The 25,298-nt window shown below is 38.4% G+C and overlaps 1 protein-coding gene across 5 annotated transcripts in view; it reads left to right on the forward strand.

The window, feature by feature from the left end:
• Positions 1 to 25,298, forward strand: part of THSD4 (thrombospondin type 1 domain containing 4) — a 285,606-nt gene that overhangs the window by 225,887 nt on the left and 34,421 nt on the right. The window lies entirely within an intron of this gene.

Below are 25,298 nucleotides of genomic sequence, written 5' to 3' on the forward strand. Positions count from 1 at the left end.
TGACAGTTTATAATTTTGGCTTGATCTTGCATGGCAAACGCCATAGACCTGTTGCCATCTATTTCCCAGTCTGTCTGACTTGGCTTTGGTGTTTCCTCTTAGTTGGTTCTGCTGTGGTGAATATACTTCCCGCATTGTTAAAATTCTCTGAGAGGTCACGAATCTTCTCCTTAATTCCTGCTGGAGCTGTAACTAGTTCTGTAACTAGTTCTATGGGCAGCAGTCTGAACTGTAATGTGCAGGGTGTTTCAAAAAGTTGGACCCCATTTCAAAGCAGAGAGATTTCAAATTAGGTCCATCTTTTTGAAACACACACTCTGTAATCTCCAGCATTTAACAAAAAAGTGACTCTTCAAAAGCGAAGAAATAAACTACCCACAGTCCAAGAAAATGAAGTGCTGTAGCAGGATCTTATCAGTTCTAATCTGTCCCGGTTTTACCCAAATGTATTTTTGATACTTTATATACACCTATATACACTAACATTCATTTTTTCATGTGAACAGTTTGTATAGCATCCATCAACACTAACTTGTTTGCTGACGAAATAAAACAGTAATTCTATGTAAAGAGCTTCCATAGATGTATATTCAATAGAAAATGGGTGAGAGTGCAGCTTACTTGACAGGACAGTGAAAGTAGGTGTGTTACTAATAAATAAAATCATGTAGCTGAATATAATTTTTCTGTCAGATTTGCATGCCAGCATCTGAAAACAGCTGACAGAAAAATTCCCTTAACTATTTGAAAATGTCCTGAGCCACTTGGACATTTTTGTAATGGGCTGGACATAAAACATTTTTTGCTTAAAAATAACCAGGCTGTTGGCATGTATGGGAAAGTGGCAAAGCTTTTCTTTCCCATGCTATTTCTTCTCTCCTTATTCCCTGAGCTCTTGGTTTATGCTATCATCTCTTTTCTTTTTTTTTTTATTTTTTATTTTTTATTTTTTTTTTTAATCCTTTTCATATGTTTCATTTTAAAGCTGCTGGTATGGATTTAGTCCGCTAATTTTACCAGCTCCCTCCCCTGTTAGGAATTCTTGAGGCTGTTGTTCCAGCTAGAAGGATTACAGCCTCTCTGCTTACACTGTTACACAATAAACTTGCTTTATTGAGGCAGGTGAGTTGTACCAGGACAGGAATGAACATGTTCTAACAGATCAGAAAACTGAAACTAGAGAAAGATTTATCAAGCGATTTATTGAACAAGTGAAATGGTAATTGGAAGGTTGGTTTTTGGCATACTGGTGGTCACAAATTTCTCACTGATAAAGCAGCAGAATGTAGACATGCACATTTTTATACAGCACGTAACACTGGCAGAGCTGGGAAGCTTGAAAACTCAGATCTGGTATTTACAGGTTTCTCTATATTTATAGTAATAAGCAGAAATCTTGAATTTTAAAAATAATTTAAGAAATCTTAAACTCATCATTATGCTGCAGCAGCAACAAGAAAAACAACCCAGCAGCCATTCCTTTAAGCATGTAGTTGAGTGCTTTGCAAATCTGAAGTTCGTGTTCTGTCCATGTTCTGTCATCGTGCAGCTGTAGCCATCAGAGCTGCCTGTAGGCAGCATTCTTCTTGTTGCAAGGACTGTAAGTTAGTTGCTTTTGGTTTTCCTTTCAGTTCGCACATTTTGTGGTTTCTTCAATGCAAAATCATAGGTCAGCTCAGGGTCACTAAGTTTTTATTAGAAGATGACAGCAGATGTTTCTGGGAATCCGAGTTATCCTGCTTGTTTGGGAGACCGTCTTGAGTTCCATGTGGTTTCATGACACAGTTAGCACCTTTTCACTGCTTTGTCAAAAGCACTAAGCAAATGAGCAACCAGGAAAGTATGTTTCCACAAGGAAGTATTTCTGTAAAATCAGGACGTTCTGGAAAAAAAGGAGGCAAGAATGTGAGGTTTCTTGCCCAAAGAGTGTCAAACTCAATTGAAAGTCATCCAGACATTTGAAGGTTTCTCCATACTGCTTTTGTAAACTATTTTGTATCGATCTATTGCTCATCGTTGCAAAACCTGTGACCCTCATAAAAAGCATAGAAGCATGGTTCTAATGATTATGCTGAATATGACGGTAGCTTATTAAGTTTCACTGATTTGAAGTATGGCATTTTTGGGTTTAGCACACAAACTGGAATGATTGCAGACTTAATTTTTAAGTTCTTGCTACTTGAAAACAACAAAGTTTTGTTAAAAGAAAAAAAATAACAGTGGTATATGAAATGTTTTAATTCCAGAAACAATGACATTTCTGGAACGTGTCATTATCTGAGTAGTGAGAATATTTAGATTATTAGACTGTTTCCATGGTCGTTCAACTGGTTGTTCATGTAACTTTATAATTAACTTCTCACCAAAACAACAAGATTTCCTGTGCATCTAGTGATCGATACTATTTTATTTGTGTGTACCTTAAAAACCTTCTACAGCATTGTTTGGTTTACTTATGGGGTTTTTTGGTTTTTTTTTTTTCTTTTTTGACTGTTCTCCTGTTTTCAAATGAATGAATTTCGTACAGCACAAACATAATGTTTTATTCTCCCTGCCCCCCCTCCCTCATGCCAATGTGGTAGAAATCCTTTTAGGTTTTCTATTTCTTGAAGATCTTTACAGAGGGAAGAGTGTCAACATGATAAAGGAAAACTTTTTAACAGTCAAATTGATAATGGCCTGTGACTTTAACTGGTATTTCTTAATGAGCCAAAATGAACTACCTCTAACAGACCCATAAGGCAGATCAGAGATTCCCCAGGAAACACCTTGTATTTTTTCTTGTGTGTGTGTGTATTCAGAAAGAAAGCAGTCTCCAGTTTGGCACTGCTAAATAATAGCTATTAATAATGTAATAATCAGTCTGTATATTTACTCAAGTATTTTTTTTACGGTAAGAAGCAAAAGCTATGTATTACAATTTAGGTTTAGACTCTGTCTAAAGTGTAAGCAATACTACAGGCTGTACAGTCCTGAGCTATGTACAGAACAACTTGCTTCTCCAAGTAGTTTCAGCAACATTTTCTTACTGGCTGATGTGTTAGACCTTTTCGGCAGCAGAACTGCTGACCTTGGACAGACTTTTCCATTGGCACAGCACTTCTGTCACATACTGGTCTTGTACAGAAAGAGACAAAGACATACTTTTTATCCCACTGGTAATCATCAGCTGGCCAGTTCTCATACCCTGAAATGGGAAGCTTGCCTCTGAATTAAGTAGGACCATAATACCTTAAATGGGACCAGTACGTTACAGCACTTAAGCTGCAAAATATGTGGGTTTGAGTATAAATACTTTAGCATCTTTGGGATCAGGATTTGGGATAATGGCCAAATTTTTAAGTCAAATGACAGGGATATGAAGTTATTATTTGTAGGTGCTTTTTGCATGTTGAATCTTGAGAACCTGACTCAAAGAAGCTTGTTGTTACCCATATCTGTAGCCTCAACAGCAAGACAATATGACAGGAGCGAGGTATCAATAATAAGAATTAAATTTTAGCTTTATACAGGACTGGAAGATAAAATGGTTGAAAATGTATTAGTTTTGAAATACACTTACCCTGTGTAATGAACTTATTCTACTTGGAAAGAATCTGGTAATATCCCATAAGTCAAGCAACAGTTTCTGTGTAGAGCAGGTGTCTGAGTCTGGAGTCATTTGACTGAGGTGCAGTTCTGCAAACGGGACCAGACGCTGCCGGTCACGGAGGCAGGAGAGGTGTATGAGGTACCGCATGGCAGGAAAGTATCTACATTACAGTTTTGGCAATTCTCTTAACATTTTGTGCCTTACCTGGATACTATTTACTACAAAGATGTTTCATAGTGAAATTTATTTCGTTGCTAATTGTAAAGCTGTTTACATTTCCTTCGGGGAATGTGTTATGTATTTCAATTGTGGTTTGCATGGAATTAAGTTATTTCAGCCACTAAATGACATAGGGAGATCCTTGGATCTAATCCATTTTCCCTGCTTTCTGTAAAATGGCACTCTGCTATTCTAGCATCTTCTATTAGCACATGCCAGTACACAGTATTTGTGATTACAGTAAGAGTTACATTTTTTTAAACAAAGTCCAAGAGATGTTAATAGCATTCTTTTGAATATTGGTTTGCCTGAACATGAATATGGATTTAAGGAATTCATCATGTGCAAACAACAGTGGCTGATACTAAAGGGGCTGGGAAAAGATTCTTTAAAAAATATTTTGATTCAGTGTTCCATGCAGCAGATAACATTCAAACAGCGTGTCTCATGATGTAATGTTGTTAGCAGCTCTTGAGCTTAAAATAACATTTTGAAATCAGTTTAGAGATTCAGATTTACAGCAAATAAAGGAGTTAGAACAGACAGAGAATTTAGAAGATAAACATAATTAGACGCACTGCTATATCACGTGATAATATTAAGTTTTATCATTTATATATTAGCAATTAACTCATTGATTTCCTTCATGTGGTGCTAATTAGATCAATAGACTTTTAAAATATACATTTTTAATAGACTATAAAAATACACATTTTTAAAAATTGCTCCTAATGATTTTTTTTTTTAAATTTATACAAGATTAAAGGTTTCTGTGCACAAAAGTTACAACAGATACTATATAATAATACGGAGAAGAGAGGGTATGTGTTTGAATTTTCAGGGCTTGGAATGACCATGCACAAATATGCTAGGGGAGGGGAGTTGTCTATTTTCTCAGTTACTTTATATCCAAGGGATCTTCTTATAGCAAACTTGTGGTACAGTGCTCAGGTGTGTGTTGCATTCAGTGACTGTCCCAGGTAAGCAGTGAGAGCTATCAGTGCATCATTGGTAATTCTTACATTTCTATTCAGAAACAAGATCTGCAATTTTTTCATTAGAGTTTATGAAATGCTGCAACCCAAAGCTGTGCTGCTCTGTGGTCTCTCCAGTGGCAATCTGGAGCACAAGTCTGAGGAGGAGCGACTTGGGGAACTGGGGCTGTTCAGCCTGGAGCAAAGAGGCTGAGGGGAGACCTGATCGCTGTCTGCAACTGCCTGAAAGGAGGTTGGAGCATGGAGGGGGTTGGTCTCTTCTCCCAAGTAACACACAGTAGGATGAGAGGAAATGGCCTCAAGTTGCACCAGGGGAGGTTTAGATTGGATATTAGGAAAAAATTCTTCCCAGGAAGGGTTGTCAAGCGTTGGAACAGGCTGCCCGGGGCAGTGGTGGTGGAGTCACCATCCCTGGAGGGGTTTAGAAGATGCTAAGTGGGGTTCTTAGGGGCATGGTTTAGTGGTGGACTTGACAGTGTTAGGGAGTGGTTAAACTTGATGATCTTAAAGGTCTTTTCCAACCTAGACAGTTCTATGATTCTTTTTTTATTGTGATGGGCTTGTGAAACCCCCACAAGGACTTTTGACACTGTGTTTCCTATGGTGTATGTTATTCATTGAGTGCATCCCAATATGTGTCAAGTTTTTTACCTTTTGTCCTTGGTCGTCTTGCGTGTTCTCTGCTGGCATTAAACAAAGACCTTTCTTGCTACAGATGATGATGTGCTCCAAACTGTGAATAAAAGATTTAAGGAATCACTTCTTAAATAAACTGAAATTAAGCACAGCAAATTCAAACCATAAGGAAATTTCAGAGTAAATGATTAATATCTGAAGAGGCAGTTAGAATCTCTGTGTGAACTCAACCAGTACATTTTGAATAATGTTCCTAAACTGTGCTTTTTATGATTAGGAATCTTAACAAATCTGTTGCGTTGTTATTTCCTGAATACTGAACTGAAGAGTCAGGAAATACTACGTAGAAAGAGGAACAACTTGGTTTTTTGGAAAATGTTTGCAAAATCAAGCATTCCTATGGTAATGTGGTAATCAATAATTGCTTATTTGTTTTCGTGCCTTATCTCCTTGTCTCCACTCTCAGTCTTTTCCTGCAGGGCTTCAGATTTTGCTTTTGGTTAGTTTTCTGACTCTACAAAATTGGCCATTAATAGAAGCTTAACCAATTTTGGCCACCTCTAGAAGTCCAATTCTATGTCAGTTGTAGAAAAGATCTGATGAGCAGAGAAGATTCTGATTTTTTCCACTTCACTTAGTTCGCTTGAGTTAGCATTGGTTGGTTAGTTGTACGTGTATTGATTATCTGAATTAATAATTAATTTAATTAATTGCTCTCTGCATGGACATGCTTTAATTCAAAACTAACGCAGGTCTACTAAGAGAATCGTCTTTCTCAACATGGATGTACAAACAGCCTCAGTACTGAGGAGAATCCAGGAAAATGTTTTTCCATGACTGCTGGTTTATGCACTCATGCTCAGAGTCTAATCAGACAAAAATGCGTTTTTTAGCAACTACCCAGTCCAGCGCACATGAGTTAATATTATGCTTACTGCTGACAGATTCACTCCAGAATTTATGTTTAGACTACATACACTGGCCTGAGACTTTCGATGGGTTGCATTTCTTTAAGCCAAAATGTAAGTATGGTATTGTGGTTAGTTGTTTGTGTCAAAGCTTGTTTACAAGGGTGATTTTCGATCATTTCATGGTCTTCTGCAAACTATAATTACAGTGGAGGCAGGGCCTACAACCTACTCTTATTTTGGGTCGTGATAATTAATTACCTTGAACACAGCTGGGGTGGCTGACTCGTTCTGTTCGGAGGATTCAAGACAATGGTGAAGAGGCATGAGGAGTCTGTTTTATGACTGGAGAAGACAGAAAACTTAGAACCATATTCTGTCAAGAATGCTTGGGTTAGTCTGGGTTTGGATCTTGCCTTTTGTGTCATATTCATGTCACAATGAGTGTGGTTTTTCCCTATTTAAAAAGTCATAGCTAGGATGAAGTGTTCACTGTGTTACATTTAACAGTCTTTGTACTTTCTTCTGTATACTAATTGCATTATTGATGATATTCTATTTATTAAGCCTTTCCTTCCTAAAACGTAATGCTAGGTTACAGGACAATTGAGATTATTACTTATGCTTTCTAGCCCCAGTTACACGTGTTGTCATGTGGGTTGGTCCATTCTGGAATTTGGAAGGCCTTTTCTGTTGTGGTGCTAGGTAAGCATCTAGGACACACGAAGCCAGGGAGAGCATAGGATCTTTTACTTGTAAAAGCCTTTACAAGACAATGATTTTTGAAAACAATATGAGCTTATCATTGAGTTTAAAAGAACCAAACTAGAAAAATCCTGAACTGAAGAAGCATGGTCAGACAGCTTCACGGAAGGTGTAGGTATCAGTATTGGACCTTTGAAGTTCAGCCTATGTTTGAGGATAATGCATGCATAGATAGGTTACCAAGGAGAATAAAGACTGTCACAAGTTTGATTCTAATGCAAAAGGTTTAAAAAGTAATAGGAGGTAGTATACTAAGACAGATAAAAATGTGCAATAACTGTCCTTCTAACACTTCTTACCTGAAGTTCATCACTAGGATGCCTGGTTCTTCATGCCCACACCTCTACATTTACATATCCTTTGAATTATTGTCCTTAAAATAGTTTCAAATTGATTTTCTGCAGGGAGAGTTTCTTTCACTAAATAAACATTCATCGTATTGTAGCCAACATGTATTACTTGGCTAGGGTGATCACTTACTAAACCCCTTCAAGTTGTTAAGACTTTGGATGAAATTCAACCCTGGTGTTAATGAATTCAGCTCCACTGAATTCAAGTTGCACAGGAGTCTTACCTAGTCTAATGACCTGTAGTTGAACCAGAATATATTTAGGACGTTACTCTTTGCTGACCATATATTTTTTCAGTACTGTTGTTGCTTAAGTAATTACACTTTAGAGTTTCTGGCTAGGTTATCTTATGATAGGGAATTCCCTTCTGGCTTCATTAAACAGCGAGCTAATATCTAACACTCTATATAGAGGTCTGTAGGGTTCCAGACACATTTTGAAAAATACAAAAGAAATTCTTTTTCAAAAGTTGGTTTATTCTTTTTTGTATATCAAATGGCAGATCTTAAAAAAGGTGGATGATGTTACTCATCTGGGTGATGGGAAATACTCTTTCCCCTGTCCTCAGGAAAGTGGTTAAGCCTTAAATGCTGAGATAACTTATGTATCACAGCTTTCCACCACTGTCTTTACAAATCTGCCTTCTGCATGTCGCTTGCCATCGGTGGTTTCACTTCTCAGCTTCTAAAGGAGTTTCTCTTTGCTTGCTGATTGTGGGAGATCTGCTGAGAGCGAGCCCTACGGTGGGTGCTGAGCAAGAAGCCTGGGTGCCTGGCCCAGGAGAGGCTGGTGGCTGGATCTTAAGGAGAGTTCTCCCTGTTGCTGCTTTTCCAGGTAAACAGCCTCTTGGCCCTTTTCCTCTTTTCTTTCTGCATCTTGAAGAAGAATATAAATATTTTTTTCTAGCACCCATTGGCTAGGCTTTTTTGGCTCATACCTGCTCATTGATGACAGTGGTTATGACCAGTTTTGGACATCATAGAAATCATGTTTTCATTTCCTGTGTTTCTTGCTTCTGTCATCATTTGACAGGGCTGTTATTATTTTTTTTACTGTTTGTTTGTAAGCGATGTTCTTATAAAAGCAGCTATCACAACAGCAGTGCCCTAGCTGAAGCCTGCTGTTGCTTTGATGATGTGCCCTGCAAAATACATCATCTGAACAAAGGCCAGGAGCAATGAGTCTCACTGAGGTGCTTGTTTCATAAGTTCTGTATTAAAGGAACAGTTTTTTCCTCTTCTTGAAATATGGAACGGTTGTTTTGAAAGGAAGGGAAAGGGATAAAGAGAAGTATGCAAAATAGTGAGAGGAAACTCAGAGAGGCTGGTTGTTCAGTTTGCCTTGTAAAGCACCCAGCAATCTGGTTGCTTATAGAACTTTGCAAACCCCCTCAGCCTGGAAGCCTCTGGAGAACTGATTCTGCAAGATTTCCAGTGTTCCCTGCTTCTTGTCAGACCCCAAAATCTTTAATTTCAGCCTTTCTCACAGTGTTTTGATTATGCTTATGTTTCCAGTTATGGACAGAACCAAGGAACTTGAATGCAAAATTCAAAGAAAATGCATTAAAAAATGAAAGAGGACTGTTTGAACAGTGTTTATTAATCTGAACCCAATTAGTGTGAACTTCTTAGGTCTCAAGGCTTTAGATTATTCTTGTCGTTCAGTTGATGCCAAACCATCGAGTAGTTTGCATGAAAATACTCATTTTAATGCTGGTTTTAGCGCGCAGTGTTTGGACTATCAACGCATGGCTTGTTCAAGACTTCTTAAAAAATCTAAGCCCATCTGAACAGTGTGTGTTAATCGAGCATCTTGTGATGCACGCACTTCAGGGCACTGACCAGCATTCAGTAACATGGCTTCTCCAGTCACTAATGCAACTGATGTTCTGCTTTCCCTCTGTTCTTCCTTTGTCTCTGACGTGGCCAACAAGGGACCATTTTGGAAGTGTCACGTATTCCTTGGAAGTCATTAGCTTTGTGAGTTGATTAAAGTCCCTCACACGTAATTTGTTGCTCAGTTGTTTTTTACCTGGAGTAAACACTACTCTGACTAAGGATGTTCTTTTTTAAAGTTATGATCAAGGTGTAGTCATCTTACCTTACAATACTTCTCTTCTTACAAATTTTAATTCAAAATGAGTTTTGTACTCTGACTTAGCTATACATAAAGAATTACTAGTATCAGTCCAAATTCATAAACTATGCATAGGCAAATTCCCAAATCACATGAGGACACATCTCTTCCTTTGCTTGCCAAGAGGAGAGGTTGTTACTAATTTAAATAGCCGTTCGAATGCTACACGACAAAACTTAAGAAAAAATGATTGGGAACCTGATTTCAATTGTCATAGGTATTTCTGTACAGCATTCTTTGATTCCCTAATCTTATTTTATTCTGAGCAAAATTCTCTTTTGGATAGCAAAAAAACCCTTTCTTTGTTCCTTAAGCATCCCTTGATCTAGTCAGATAGAACGTGTTCTTACATCTTTGTCTGATTCTGTAAAAGAAACATATTTTTATTGGTTTTTTTCTGTTCCTTCTCTTATTTCCCTTTGAACTTCTCAGTTTCAACATTTTTGTTTCTTAGCCTTTTAGAAATCTCTTTTAGTAAAATAATCGCCCAGTAGAAATTCTACATGATTAGTGGCTTCATGGTTGGATCCAATAAAGAGATTTCATCTGCAGAGAATATTTTTTATATTGCAGCATTAAATTCCATAAGAAATCCAAGTCTTTTCTAAAACACAATATATATGGGGATTTAAAACTTGATTTATAGACTGTGTGATTAAGTTAGTCAAGGGAGATTAAACTTTATCCTTTATTTCTTAACCTGCCCAGTGTCTTTGTTTTCTATTGAATATTACTTCAAACACTTTGTGTCAGAAAAATTTGGTTGCTTAGAAGCCTTATGGATCCAATCTTCCTTTTGTATTAGTACCCATGGCAGCAGTAGTTACCTCATGGTTGTGGCTCCATTTCTTTTATGTGTTTGTGTTATAGTCGGATTTTTGTAGTTCTGAACATTTTGGTAGTGTGGCTGAGAGTTCTGGGTCAGGTGAGTGTCTGCTGTGAGAACATGAACTTGGTTTCAGTGAGCTACTTGCCAAAGGTTACCAGCTCACGCTGCTAACCTAGACATGGCTTAGGGACACCGAGATAGAAATCCTGAATGTCTGTTGACCACTGGTAAACACGAAATGCTAAAAAAGGGATTTATTAAGGGCATGATAGTCCAGCTGCAGCTAATCTGCATTGAGAGGTTAATACTTCAGCCCATCTCATCCACCTACACCAGCACGTCTGCTGAAGATAACGCCAAGCTTTGGGCCAGCGTGCTGTCAGCTGGCGTACGTGAGTGCTGTGGCGTGAGGCTACAGCTGTTTCCTCCGCACCTATAAAACTCTGGAGCTGGTACAGAGCAAGGAACATCTGAGTGTAACTTAAAATAAGAATTCTGTGTAATAGTTCCTCTGGAATTATGGGAGGTAAACCTCAGGGAGGGGCAGGACAGGGCTGTTCGTTGAGCAGGAGGACTCTAACCAAAGCATGGGAACACTAAAATGATAAGCAATACCAGAGCTTTGGAAAACTTGGGAAACAGATATATTTTTATTGGCAAAAAGAGGCCCCGTCATTTGTCTTGTAAATTGCTTGTAAGGACCTAAGGCAACAATGTCTTAGTGTGTAATGTGTCTGCAGATGTTCAGTCAGACTGCAGAATAAAGATTCCTCAAGAAGTGGAATTATAAGTTTACTGTTGAATTTCTGTCATAACACTTCATCATTCTCTTTTAGGTTAATATTCCAGAGGACTGGGGGGATTGATTTTTTTCCTTAAGCATCTGGCAGAGCTAGGAGAGGTTGCTATCTATTAATATATGCAGAATTATAGTTCCCTCTGATTTTTCTGTTGTCCTTACAAAATACTCCTCCTTTCCTTCCAGAAGCCTAATTAAGGCGGGGGAAGGCCAAGCTATGGGGATTGATTTGAGCTTAAATTTACATGATAAACAGACACCACCTTCCTTCAGTTATCTTCTGCTAATAAAAAAAAAAAAAAAAAAGACTGAGAGCATGATGCAGTCTTAAATTTGCGTTAAGAGAGTCTAAATTTCCAACATCAAAAGCGTGTAATCTTAGGAACTTAGAGGTTTCTTCAGACTGTATATCTATTGATACAGTGAGATGTCTCTTTTAATAGCACCTCATAGTTTATTCATAAAGCTTTTGAGTCTCTAGTTCATGACAGTTCTTCATCAGTTCTTTTCAAACTGTTCGTACAGTCCTAATGAGCAACAGACTTAGTTTAGTGTTAACTACCAGCAGTTATCTCTATCAGAGGGAGAGATATTGTGCATTGAAACTGCAAAGTTTGTCAGTTATTTATAAGCAAATGTTCACTGGTTTATGAATGAAAAAGAGAGTTCCTTCGCCATGCCTCTTAGCTTGGGCTCAATTGTGAGCAGTGGTGCAGGAGACACATTTTGGAGAACTGCAAAGAAAATACAGGATTTTGTTCCATTTTGATAGTTTGTGAAGAAGTGTCACGTATTTGTAATTTAGTAAGTTGCCATGAACCTAGCAGGTAATTTAATTTAAAAAGATAAGCATGGGAAATGCCGTTAATGTCTTTGGATTAACCTTGAATTACAGTGTGCTGTTGGTGGGCCTTTGTGTGTGGTGGTTGAGTCAGGAGAGGTGTTGACCCGGAACCCAGGGAGAAATACGTCCGATGACCATACAACAAACAGAAGTAGTGTTTTCACAAGCTATTTAGGACGGTGCTGCTTGCATCTTTGTTCTTTGCCTTTATTTGTCTTCGGTTAACAGACTGTGAAATGAGCATGGTAACAAGTAGAACACAGTGTTATTGTAAAAACAAAACCAGATGATTATTTCAGCGATTCAAACACTTAAGAAAACAGCAGTGTGACTTTCTGTGTGCACGTTGGAAGATGGACATTATTTTGTATTTATTGAGAATCAGATGAGTGTGATGCCTTAGGATGTGTGATACTCTGTCCTGCTGGAGTCGTGTTCCTGAGTTAGATATTGTTGGCTAAAGTTGAAAGTTAAAGTGAGAAACAAAGCAAATAAGGAATCTTAAAATCCACTGTTCTCTGTTGGTTTTCGGTTTAGAATGTGTGCTGTGTCTTTAGCATCTCGGTCTCTACTGCATATACTTTTGAAGCAAAGGTGAAATCAAATGGAGGAGTTTTGTTCCCACCTTGGAATGTCTCTAAAGATTCAGGAGGAAGAAACAGCAAGTGCAGAATAGGATATAATCATTTGTGTTTTATTTCAATATCATCCCCAATGCAGATGAAGCAACAGCAATTCAACACTTCTCTGGAGGTAAACCGATGAAGGCTTTTTTCAGCCCATTAGCTTCATCACTTCTTTTAAGAAGAAAATAATGGTAATATGGTCAGGATTCCTCCGAAGTCCAAGCAAAACCAGGCATGTTGGAACCCAGCTATGCTTCAGAATTAGTTAGATGCATCTCCATTGGCCTTTATTCTGCAGGTGCTGAGGAGTACTCTAAAGAAGCTTAGAGACCCTCAGCTCCCCATAGTATTAGAGTTAATAAGTTATCTCTTAGATTGTAAGGTAAGAATCTAAAAACTGAGAGTGCTGTGCAGTGAAACAAAGGAATACAGTGACAGAGCATGTTGCGCATCAGATAAATTATACTGATCTATTGCAAAGTATTTGGTTTCACAACAGAGATGAAAGTGAGGGTGCATATTTGCATCCCCAGCAGCAATGATGGTGGATTCAAGTTAAATATTTATTTTTGACCTCTTGACTGTCGTGATGATCTGGCTTTCACAGAGTCCAGATCAATATATGAAAAATCCTAGAACTGACCTTCTGGGGGAATGCAATAAGGGGCCAGACCTTTCATGTTGTGCAGGGCTTTGCATACGTAGTGCCTAAAAGTACAAGCAGAGCTGCCTACATTTCTCATTCTTTGAAAGGCTCCCAGACTTTAACAGAGCGTTAAGATTTTCCAAAAGTATTTCAAGACACTGCCTCGTAAAGTTAATAACAGATAGCAGTGTAGCTGGTTAGCGCTTAAAATCTATTCAGCATGGTAAATCGTTCCAGAGGGAAGGTGGGAACAGTGACCAAAAGTTCTTGCTGTAGAAGGCTGCCCTCCCTTCACTGCCTCTCGCTGATGTTTTCTGCTGAAATCCACTGGTATATGGGTTTGGATTTCATGCCTCCATCTAGAATTTGGCTGTTGGAACAAAAGCTCCTTGGTTCTTTGAGAAAATTGTCACAGAAAGTGCTTCTTATCTTCAAAGTGTTTTTCTGACATTAATTAATTGGATCCTCGCGATCCTGTGAGCAGGATAAGGAGCAGCCTGAAAATGCCCATTAAGCACCCCTACTGCAATTAACTGTGTTAAACACTTTTGGAGCCTAGCTGGATAAAGTGTTTTTTCTACTGCCCAAATAACTTTAAAAGTGTTTGAAAAGAAGTGCACAAATATTAAAAATGCTTTTGAACTTTCGGCAGCCTTCTATGCCTACGTGCTTGTGGATGTAACAAAGCTGCTGTTCAAACAAGCAGGGGCAGATCCTCAGCAGCCCAGGAATTACAATGGTGCCATTGATTTCGTTGCAACTGCGCTGCCGCAGCCGAGCTGAACAACCTGGCTCTTTGACTGGGAAGTAAAGCAATATGTAGTAACACCTGATTTGAATAAAGAGCTTTAAAACCTAATAATAATAATAGTGGTAATAATACCTATAATGAAGATACACTTGCAAACACATGGAATAGATTTTGTGTGAGACAGAGTCGAGAGAAAGACACATTAGACGAATGGGAAAGAAAGGCAAAACAAAATAAAGTCATCTGTGTTTGTGGATCTATCCTCGTATGAAAATGGAAAATACTTTATCTCTCCACTGAATTACCAAAAATTCTTTTCTCTCTCAAGTGACCGTTATCCTAAATTCTATCTGACAGTAAGTCATTGTAAAGGGAACCAATATGTGTTTTGGTATTTAGGGTGGGGTTTGTTTCTGTCTTCACTGAAGTTAATCAGGAAATGCTCTTAATCACTGGAGTTACTGGGTGGATTTTTGATGGGATTATAAATGAAAAATATGCAGCGTTAAAACTCGCTGGACTTGGAATATACACAGATCAATATTGCCCAGAACAATCTTTAATATTTAGTTCACATTGTCAATTCATGGTCACATATTTTCCCTAGGAGTTATGGTCCTTCAATAATGTAAGGGTGATATTTAGTTTAGAAGTAACTAATTGTTAGTTAAGTAGGCTGTCAACTTGGAAACACTGAAACAGGGATTGATTAAAAGAAGACAGATAAATATGTCATACCGAAGACTATGAATGGTCTGCAGTTTAAATGAGAAATGTTACCTTCACAGTATCAGACTTATGATATCTTCCTATTTAGTGTAAACAGAAATGAACCTAAGAGATGGAGGAAGAGCTCTTGAGTAAATTATTAGTCTATTATGTTTAATATGTTACATAAAGCTGAGGTTGCAGTAACATTGGGTTTTTTTGGTCTTTGGCAGCCAGGGTGACTGCGAGGGGTTTTGTGGACAGCTCAGAGTGCAGCGATATTTCTTGTCTTTGAACAGGTGTTAACGTGGACATGTTGGTGACTCGCAGGCCTGTATGTGTGCATGTGTGTATGCAGCCACAAACACGAAGTAAGAGACTACAGCTTTGGAGCAATAGTACAGATCATCTTCATTCTCTAGAAATTTAATCCAATTGTGTGCTGTCCTTTATCTGCTGCTTTAATATCCTATCCTGCCTGAGTAAGCGTTGGAAACCATTGTTGGTCATTGATGGGTGCATTGAAGATCTTGTGCTGTTTGCAGCTTCGGTTGCTGGGTAAAGGGCTGGGTTTCCTGCCCTGCTGCGGGGTGGTGACAGTTTGTGTCCCAGAGTGACTGACAGGTAGCTCCGTTTTGATGAGGCACCTAGCATCCATCTTTTCTGGAGTGTAATAACTGAAAAAAAATGTCTTACAAAGGCTAGCAGCCTTTCTCTTCACAATGCATTTAGAAGTGGGAAGAAACAGTGTGTTTACATCATGTATTTGAGAAGGGTATTGAAGAACTCCTTCGAGAAAAAAAGAAGCCTCCATCAGCTAATCAGGGGCAGTGGCTCTGAGCTTCAGAGGATTTCACTGCTCAGAGAACAGTATTTGCTGCTTTTTGGCTGTGTGTGTTGCTCAGCTAGTGTGTTATTTATGTTACAGTGGTTTGTGGTACTACTCTGTGTCTTTTTTTACCTTGACTTTGTTTGGTCGTTTGGTGTGATTTTGGGTTGTGGTTTCGCTTTTTTGAGCAGAAGAGACTGTCAATGCAGATGTATGCAACGACTTTATTGGCTTGAGTGAAAGAGATGTTGTTGGATCAGCTGGTTATGGTTTCTTTGGATGAGGTGGGCAGGGTTTGTGTTTGAGTTTAGATTTTGGTGGTTTTCTGGCAGCTAGTATTGAAACAAAAAATGAGTAAATAGAAAAGAAACAAAAGGAGTGGAGAAAGTAAAGATGCTAATTGAAAGGGACTATAATGGGAAATGCCAAAACCCATTCAAACAAAAACTCACTCTACCAATGCATTCTTTAAGATGCTAGGGAGAATTTTAACCTGGATTTATATAACTACCAAAAGTCATCAAAGGATCTGTGGATTGCTGTTCACTTGGATTGGTAATAATCATCTCTGATATAGACTTCTTTGTTTCACTTAAATTGTTTAGACTTATTTTGTGCATTTTTTTAAAATGTAGGTGACTCAATAGCCTTATTGAATGACTGTTTCTCAAATTCAGTGGCTTTATGTTACATAATAAACATACAAGCTCTGCGAACATGGGCTGTACCAGTCCTGCTGTGTGGTATATAAAGCAGTTACACACCGCGTGCCCATCTTCTAAAGGATCCTAGAGCCTCTCCTAAGTTTATGTAGTTGACCCTCTTTGGCTTTCTTCTCTCCAAAAAAAAGTGTTCTTCATTTTTTGGTCAGTAGTTACACCATTTCTGTATTGGTCAGGAGTAAGAGGTGAGTTGGAAGATGCATCGTATGCTTCCAGTTTAGCAGTTGAAATTAAATGAAGGCCACACAATGAGCTTGGTTGGAGAAGTAAGAGCCATAAAGAAAACTACAGTTTTAAAAAGGTTATTTTAATTTACTTGAGCTTATAGTTCCTGGTTGTCAACAAGTTTTCGGAGATGTTTTATCATTAATATTAATAGTATGGTAGCAGGGTAGCTATTGAACTAATGCTCACATGGTTAACTATTGGAATCAGTGCTATGAAGCGTAAAAAAGCTGAAGTTGGAATGGATGTGTTGGGTGAAATCTGTTCCTCTTGAAGCTGAGGAGTGCTGTGCCAGGGACCTCCGTGCTACGAGGGGACACCTGAGAAACGATGTTCAGCGCTGTGCAGGCAGAGCTCAGCCTGAGTGAAGAAGGGGCCTGAGCAGAAGATCTCAGACCCTTGTTTCTGGGTCACAGGGGCTATAAACTATGCTGGAGGAGGGGAGAAGGAAAGAGGATTGTTCAGCAGAATTTAAAGTGCAGTGCGGCGGAGTTTCTCCCAAGCCATGCCCTTTCCCAGTTGAAAGCAAACCACCAGCATGCTTGTACCCTGGCGTGGCATTGCGGAGGAGAGTGCAGTCGGGCTTTGCGCTGGCAGTGGCTCCTTGAAACAGCATGAACATTCACCAAGACAGTTCCAGCCACTCCAGCCATCTCCTTCTGTTCCCACCAGGATTCTAGGCTGTGAGCCAATGTGCTAGAGTGGCACTCGATCCCAGAATGGCACTTGAATTCAAATTTGTTCGCAGAATCATACTACAAGGCATTTATGTATCGCAGTGTATGCAGATAAACAGCTTACCACCAAGAAGTGATGATTTGCTCTGTTAATGTATGAGGGAATGGGGTGGGATCTCTAAGGTACTCGTGCAGTGGAATACAATGTGCACAGAAATAGTGCAAAGTGTTTCTCCTCAGGGCTGCAATCCTAAACGGTGTGAAAAATGCTGTCTGAAATGCAGAAAAAATAGATTATGGATTATGTAATTTTTAGTTTAAACAAAAATTAGGGCTATAGCTTATAACTTCTTATAGTTCTGAGTAGGTGATACTTGAGAAATTCCATTAAAGGGAAAAGATAGAGCTTATAAAACTTTAATATGAGTTAATCAAAGACATAAAGGCAAGAATTTTTATTTTCTAAGGTGGAATTGTAAAGGAGAAGTAAGAAAATTGCTTCTGAAATGTCGAATATGTAATGTTCAGCATGATTAGTTCATTGTGGTCATATTTCATGGTTTAGGAGCATGAACTTGGCCTGTTGTTGCTACTGAGATTCCCTGAGCTCCTCTGGAAAATCTGGGCCTGTATTAGGGTACGTGTGTAACAGTGTCTGCTCAGTGTACTCATCAGGAGACCTATGGGACTGGAAGCAGAAGGTCTAGAAGATCAAACTTGAGAAATACTAACAACTGTCTGCAGAGCAGTTTGCAAGAGATCTACTTGCACAGCGTGGATGGGAGAGAATAACTTCTTAGTAAAAGGAGGAAAAAAACCAGCTTTCTTTTTATTTATGTTCTTTCCCACATATGCTTGGAAAAACTTTATTTAGTTCCTAATGGCAAAATAATTATGTGGTTTGTACTAGTGATACTTAGCTCATTTTCCTCTATTATCTATTCAGAATTTGGACTCCACTGTTTTATCCATGCTGCAGACAAAATACTGCCATTAATTAGCCAGACTTACTTAGTGATCTGGGGATAGACTCTCAACTTTCGAATTAATCATTTTTTTCCATGTTTTCATGGAAAGGTTTCATCAGAGAAAATTTTTGTTTCGTTAGCTTCGTAGGTTAGCTTGGGAATAAAGAACAATGACAGAATGAGAAGCGATACACTGAAATGATTTGTATTTGTGATAATCCTATGATGCTTTTCATTAAATAATTCAGTCATTCTTCATTGTTCTTGGCCCTATAAAAATCATCATTAAAATGAGATTATTTCCATTTTTGTCATGTCTATAAGTTTCTGGGCTTAACTCCAGGTATCAGTTGTGTGCCTCACATGGTTTGATAGCTTTGCCAAATAAATATCAGATCAGTTCAGTCCCAGAGCATCTTTTAGATGTTTAACACAAACAATAACATGTATAAGACTGCTCCGAGCTCTTATAGCCAGAAAATAATGTATGAGAAAATAGATACCGATGCCGAGTTGACTTGCTGTATTTCCGGCTTTCCTCTGATCACCCAGCTTATTGTGCCAGGAATTCATCTTCTGGCAGAGTGTTCTCAGGTGAGTGCGGACAGCCTTTCACTAGTGCATATAGTATTTTTCGTCGCCAAGAGCCAAATACTTGGGAGGATCTGTAGTAAATGAATGTTGTTTTAAGCTGAAGATGGAGGTTTACTATGCTGTTGTCAGCTTTTATTGGAAGAGAGAGTAAGTGAAGAATTGAACATTTTTTCAGGGCTGAACGTAGACAGTGGAACTAAATCCATCTTATTTAGTTTGTGGCCTGTATCCCTACTGTAATGGCCATGGAATTAATTGAAGCTCCTGTGTCCTTACTGTAATGGCCACTAAATTAATCAAAGCCAATCTTTTCCCACCCCTAATAACCTCTGGTCTCTCTGGGTGCCAGTGCCCTGTTCAGATCTACGTAGTGTGCCAGCCCTGGTTCCAAACTCAGCACACGCTGCTGGGCCAGCTGGCTGGCCTGGCGTTACAGATCGCTGGGGGCTCGTGCTGGAACCTGCTTTTCAGTGGGGAAAAACTATCTTACATTTCTTATCTATCCTGTCATCAGCATTTGTTCGCATGTTACTGTGTTTGAGACTTCAGCACCTTTGTCAGACTTGCCTGAAATCAGATACGAGGTTCAAAAGCCCTCCAGAGAGTGGGGTGACAGACCTTGAGCCAGAGGAATTGATGTCTGAGCTAGGGGACCCAGCAGTGCTTTGTGGCTCACAGATCTGTGTGTTTTGAGTTACAGTATTGAACTTCTCCGTGCACAGCATCCAAAATTCTTCAGAAATTCCACTTGAAATTTGAAACAGCTTAGGAATATCCATTAGCTCCAGTTTTTCATTGCAAGGAATTAAAGCTATGTACCAAAATAAGAAGCAGTTATAATCCTTTTTACTTCAGCATTTGATTCTCATGAGATACAGTGCTGTTTTTTTGCAGAGATATCACAGTCTGCTGTTTTAACTTAGCTGTCTTACAACTATTCCAGTCCTTGGCAATTGTCAGGTGTGCTAGTAGGTACAAAACATTTTTTGTTATGCCAGCTGGAGAGAAGAGTTGGGTATTTCCACGTGTGCATTTCACTGCTCTGTCCCTTCTGACTGAGGTAGTGTCTGGTTCAGAAGATAATTCAATTGCATTTATCCACCCATAGGACTTACTCCAAATATGTGCTGAGTTTCTGTGCTGGGCTAAGTAATGTGCAGCTGCACGGTGCCAGAAGGCTCAGCCATCACGTTCAGAGCCATTAGCAGCCAGTCTGATCAACTCCTAAAATATAAGAACCAGATTCTAACTGAAATTGTGTAACTAAGCCAAATACTATAATCTGCAGGTTCAGTGGGAGTTGCATAGCGAAAATATCACATGCTACATTGGAAACGTATCCCTCCTGGAGATTACTAGTCCTGAATGTTGTTTGTTATTTCTAAATACTTGCTTTACAGCTATTGCCGGTGAAGAGTATTTCCCGATGTTACTGAGGTATGATAGGAAATACGTTGCTAAAAATTCAAGCCATGCTATTTCATTGCAATGAGACTGAAATTCTTGTTAAGCCTTGTAAGAGCTGAAGTTCTGAGACTTCCACTTAGAAACTTTAACCTTAGTTATGCTCTGTCTTATTTAAAGAAAGAAATTAAGGATGTGTAAGTCAGAATGTGAAAAGACTTTTTGAAATGCTTTATAGAAAAAAAATTATGAGTTACAATTGTGAGTTACATACATGCTGTTCAATTCCTATGTCCTTTTGAACCACTACAGTTCCCTTGAGGTGCTGCGTTTCCTAAAAGAGTATATGTGCAACTGCGTATGCATTTAACATAGTTTATCTACACATGCAAGACATGCATGATTCTTACTCTATTCCTCTAGTTTTTAGTGCTGTCGTTTATATTCTCCCCATTTCATTTCAGTCTACTTTTGTGCCAGCTCTTCTGTACTAACTCTGCAGTATTTTCAGGACCAACCTGAACAAGGGTAAAATTATATACCATTGAAAACAGCAGAATATTTACATTGACTATAGTGGAATTGGGAATTCAGTCATTCTCCAACCCTTTCCAACCTTTTCAACTTGAGGGAAATTTCTGTGCAAGAGAATGAGCTTTTTATAGATTATTTTAATAGTACTTAAAATGTATTTGAGGTATATAATTATAGGGAATGGCTAGGTAAAAATAAACTAAAAGCTTATCATTCTTTATCATATACTATCATTGTGTAGATAATTGTGTAAGTCCTTTTAGTTTAGCTTATTCACAGAATAATAGGAAACCTGCTCATTTCCCGTAATTGTTGGAACGATACTTACCTTCAGCAAATACTGTGCTGGCCTTTTGATAACTTGCCTCTTACTTCCACTTCAGGGTAGAGGACTGAAAGGTACTGCTCATAAAATACAATGGCTGTGTTTAGGACTGGTGTCATTCCTTACAAGATTTTTTTACTCATTGCAGTCTGTACACTTGGATACAAATTGGGAATCGAAACACCCTTGGTGCAGAAGTGGATCGTTGTATCTTTAATTGTGGTAGTGGTTATTGAGATCCCAACACACAACACTTGCATATATAGTTAACAGCATACCATTAATGCCTCCGCGCTTTCCTGACTTCAGTAAAGCCTATCATGCTGAAGAGGACTAACCAGGTTTAGTTTTGTGCTAGAGGCCTTATCAACGTAACACTAGTATAAAGATATACATCATCTCTGTTGTTTCCTCTTATTCTTTTATCTGCTTTTTCGGTTAATATTAGCATGTCCTACAATAAATGCTTTTAGAAACTAATTGTGTGCTCTAGGTGAGCTAGTTAGAGTCATATCTCAACATTTGGCAGCATTGCCTCTGTGTAACTTATTCCCTGTGGAAGCATGGAAATCCTGTGTTATTAATTCTGTACTTATGATTAATAATATTAAAAGTCATCAATCACTCAAAAACACCTGTTTGAAAAATGGGAAAAGGCTTTTCATTAAAGTAATTTTAAAGAGGCGAAGCAATAATAGGAAAAAAACCCCTGAAAATGAAACCCAAAAAGCAATTTATAAGGCCTGCTTATGCCTTGCAGTGGAAGAATTGCCAAAATGCTGAAATTCTGCTTTAATTAACCTTTTCGCTTGCATCATCTAATCTGCTTCCTGAACTCCCTATTTAAAAAGCTCCAGCCCATATACAGACATATATTTACAGTCTTTCTCTAGCAGCTGGGTGAGTAAAAGGATGTAAATCAATCCTCTGATTGATTAACACTACTATTTATATCTGTTTTCAAAAGGTCTCTGGTTAGATTTTCATTGTTTCACACTGGTCCCCAGTGGGACTGAGTATGTGTGCCTGAGCAATAGTGACTCTGAAGCACAATAAATGCCATATAATCACATATTTTGCAAATGTCATGTCATATATCACTGTATGCGTGTTCTGTAGTAACTCACATATGCCAGAGTATTAGAAGTTGAAGTGTGAGAATACTGTAGTCGGAGAGTGTGTCTGTGTCATTTTACTTCTCATCTTATCAAAAAGACCCAACAAAAGAGGAAGGGTAGACTAGCTAATGTGTTCTCCTTTCAGTTGCCTGTTACTAATACCTATTGGAGAAGACTGTATTAAAAACCATGGGGAAATACTGGATCATCTTCTGATTGCATGAAATCCAGAAAAGGAAATTGCCCAGAAACTGAGGTAGAACTGGCAGTGCTGCTTTCACTGAGCCTGCCGGATCTGTTGTAGAAAAGTGGCCAAGCAAGGTGAATGGCAAAAAGTAAATGAACTCTGAAGGAGCTGGATTCCAGTACACTCAACTAGTATTAGTAATGAGGATGGTTCTGTGACATCTATATATAATGTACATCTACAGTACAAAACTGCAGATTCAGAAAAAAACAGCTTCTAACTAGTAATAGAGGTTGAAGATAAATTTTCCATCAGCTCAACTGATTTCTCATCCCCCTGTTCTAACTTACCATTAAGGAATCTATTTCCACACTGACACTGAAGATTATGTGCCCAGTCTTCAAATCAGTACAAATCTACTAGATCATGTTTAAAAGTAAATAAATAAGTGGAAAGATTGCATCCAGAAGATGTCTGTTCCCTCTCAACTGAAACAACAGTAAATTACACAGAGAGCTGGAGTCTTTTGTTCTGCCATTTTTTTGACAGTGTCACTGTGGAAGGATGAAACCTGCCAAAGTAGAACCTTGGGATAAACTTGGCAAAATCCGTTTAATGCAATTCATTGTTTCATATTTATTGTTGCATGAAGCAGGATTTCTTTGATATAATAGCTCCCTGAGTAGAATATCAGAAAAACTCCTTGAGAAGGATTATGCTGAAGAACATAATGTTGATCAGAAGTCAAGTGTTACTATTTTAGATAAGAAAGAAAACTGCATGAGTGTTTCCTTTGAAATAATAGTATACTTAAATTATCGTTCCCTAGTAACAGTATTGCAAATCTGGTATTTTCATCTCCATTTTCATCTACTCTGTACTACAAAAATATTTAAGCAATTGCTTGAATGCTATTGTTTGCAATAACACTGGTTTGGGTAACTGTATAGAAGGGCAGAAGCAAAATTTCAGATGTTTCTCAGATCCAAATATGAACGTGTATATGCAGAAGATTCTGGTTCCTAGGCTTCGAAAAAAAGACTGGAAGTACTGTAGGATCCAGCTTACTCTCTGTTTCAGTCAGGATCTAAAAAACACATGAAAAGTCATATTATGCTTTTGTATTACATTTGCTTCTGGTCCTCTTTGGACTGCAGAATCGTGGAAGGGAGTACACACGGGATTTTTTTGACCTAAGTGTTGTATTAGAAAGTATTCCTCTGCATTAGGATTATATAAAGTCATATAGTACTTCCCACTGGAGAGTCTTGTTCTCTGGTCTGGGTCCTCTCTGACACTGGTAAAGTCACAGTTAGAATATGTACCCATGCCCTGTCCTGGTTGCTAGTGAAGAAGACACATCCAGTGCAGGAGATGAAGGTGTCCCACCCGCAGAGATGCTGTCTTCAGACTGGGTGTATGTACAACCTGATACTAATTTAGGGCCCAGTCAGTGAACTGCTGACCATTTTCTAATATCTTCAGTTAGCTCTAGAAAAAGGGGTTTGTAGGATCAGACTGTTAAAGATCATTTGATCCTTGCTGATTACAAGATTCTTAGCAATACTAATATTTCTGGAATTAAGCTTGGAGTCCTGTGGGAGCCTTGCCATGACCTTGATAGGAGTTTGAATTCAAATGGTCAGAGGCAAATAATACATAATTCAGTTCACAAGAAGTGTGCCAAATTTCTCCTGAGTATTCTGTAACTAAGGTGTGTTCTAATAATCATAAAATATTTATACTTTGGAAAGGAGTTATTTCAGAGCATCCATTTGAAGGAATGCATATTTCATTATTTTAAAACCGTAGATGGTTGAGTCTCTAGACATTTGGCTTTTTTTTCTTTATGCTTCAGAGGTACTTTAAGTAGCCTAGTAGATGTATACGATGGCTTACAGTATTTCTAGATTGAGGTCAATATGCTCTTTCTTTATTGACTTGAAATGTATTGTGTATTCCGTGCTGCAAGGCTGATAGGCATGAAGACAAGCTATGTTATATAAAGCCGAATAGTTTTTATTAAAAAAAAAAAAAAGTATTTGAAGTCATCTTAAAGTACTTTTGGAGAGAGAGTTTTACAGTCTCTACATGTTCGGAAGTAGCCAGTGGTTTTAGGAGTCGGACTCATGGTTGGCAGCTGGTCCGCAGGCTGCACGCGTGTGCTGTGCGGAGGTGACGGCAGCTCGATGCGGTCCCTTGGTTGGACCCTCCAACATCCCACCACTTCACATCTCTCCTCTGTTCTGTTCCCCACTGCCAGTTTCCACGTGGTTTTTACCATGGGACTGACTTACCTCAGAGGAGATTTCACCAAAGAGGATCTATATGGTTTGGTGGTACAAGATGCTCCATTCTGCACTGATTTTTATAATCCAGTTTGTGGATTAGAAAAAGCTCCATATAATGTATTTTCACACAGGAAAAATAAACAGTGGAAGTTGTGTGTTTCTTTCACTTCTTTCATCATAGTGCGTATTCAGAACTAGTCATATTATTTACTGCAGCTGTTTCTGGGCACTTTCTTTAAAGAGCCTCGGAAAGCATTTTTTTCTAAAGCAGACTAGTTTAGTCAAAACATTCTTACACTTTCAGTCAACTTAAATGGCAACAGAATTAAAAACAAACAAACAACAAAGCAACAACAACAAAAAACCATACCAAAACCATACAGAAAATATGCTCCAAATGTGATATGTCAAGTGAAAATTGTGCTGAGGCGTACAAATGAGATAGTTCCTACACTTTGCCCGTGATATGCTTTGACTTAATTGGCAGCTACAAAACAGATGTGAGAGCCTCACCCATCTTATCCACTTGCCTTTTCTAGATGCCTCTGTTGAGGAAATTTGTCAAATAATTTTTTACCAAGTTTTATCAGTCTTTGACTTGCATCTTGAGTGCATCTGCA

This window comes from Caloenas nicobarica, chromosome 10 (assembly GCF_036013445.1).
Source record: "Caloenas nicobarica isolate bCalNic1 chromosome 10, bCalNic1.hap1, whole genome shotgun sequence".
NCBI lineage: Eukaryota > Metazoa > Chordata > Aves > Columbiformes > Columbidae > Caloenas > Caloenas nicobarica.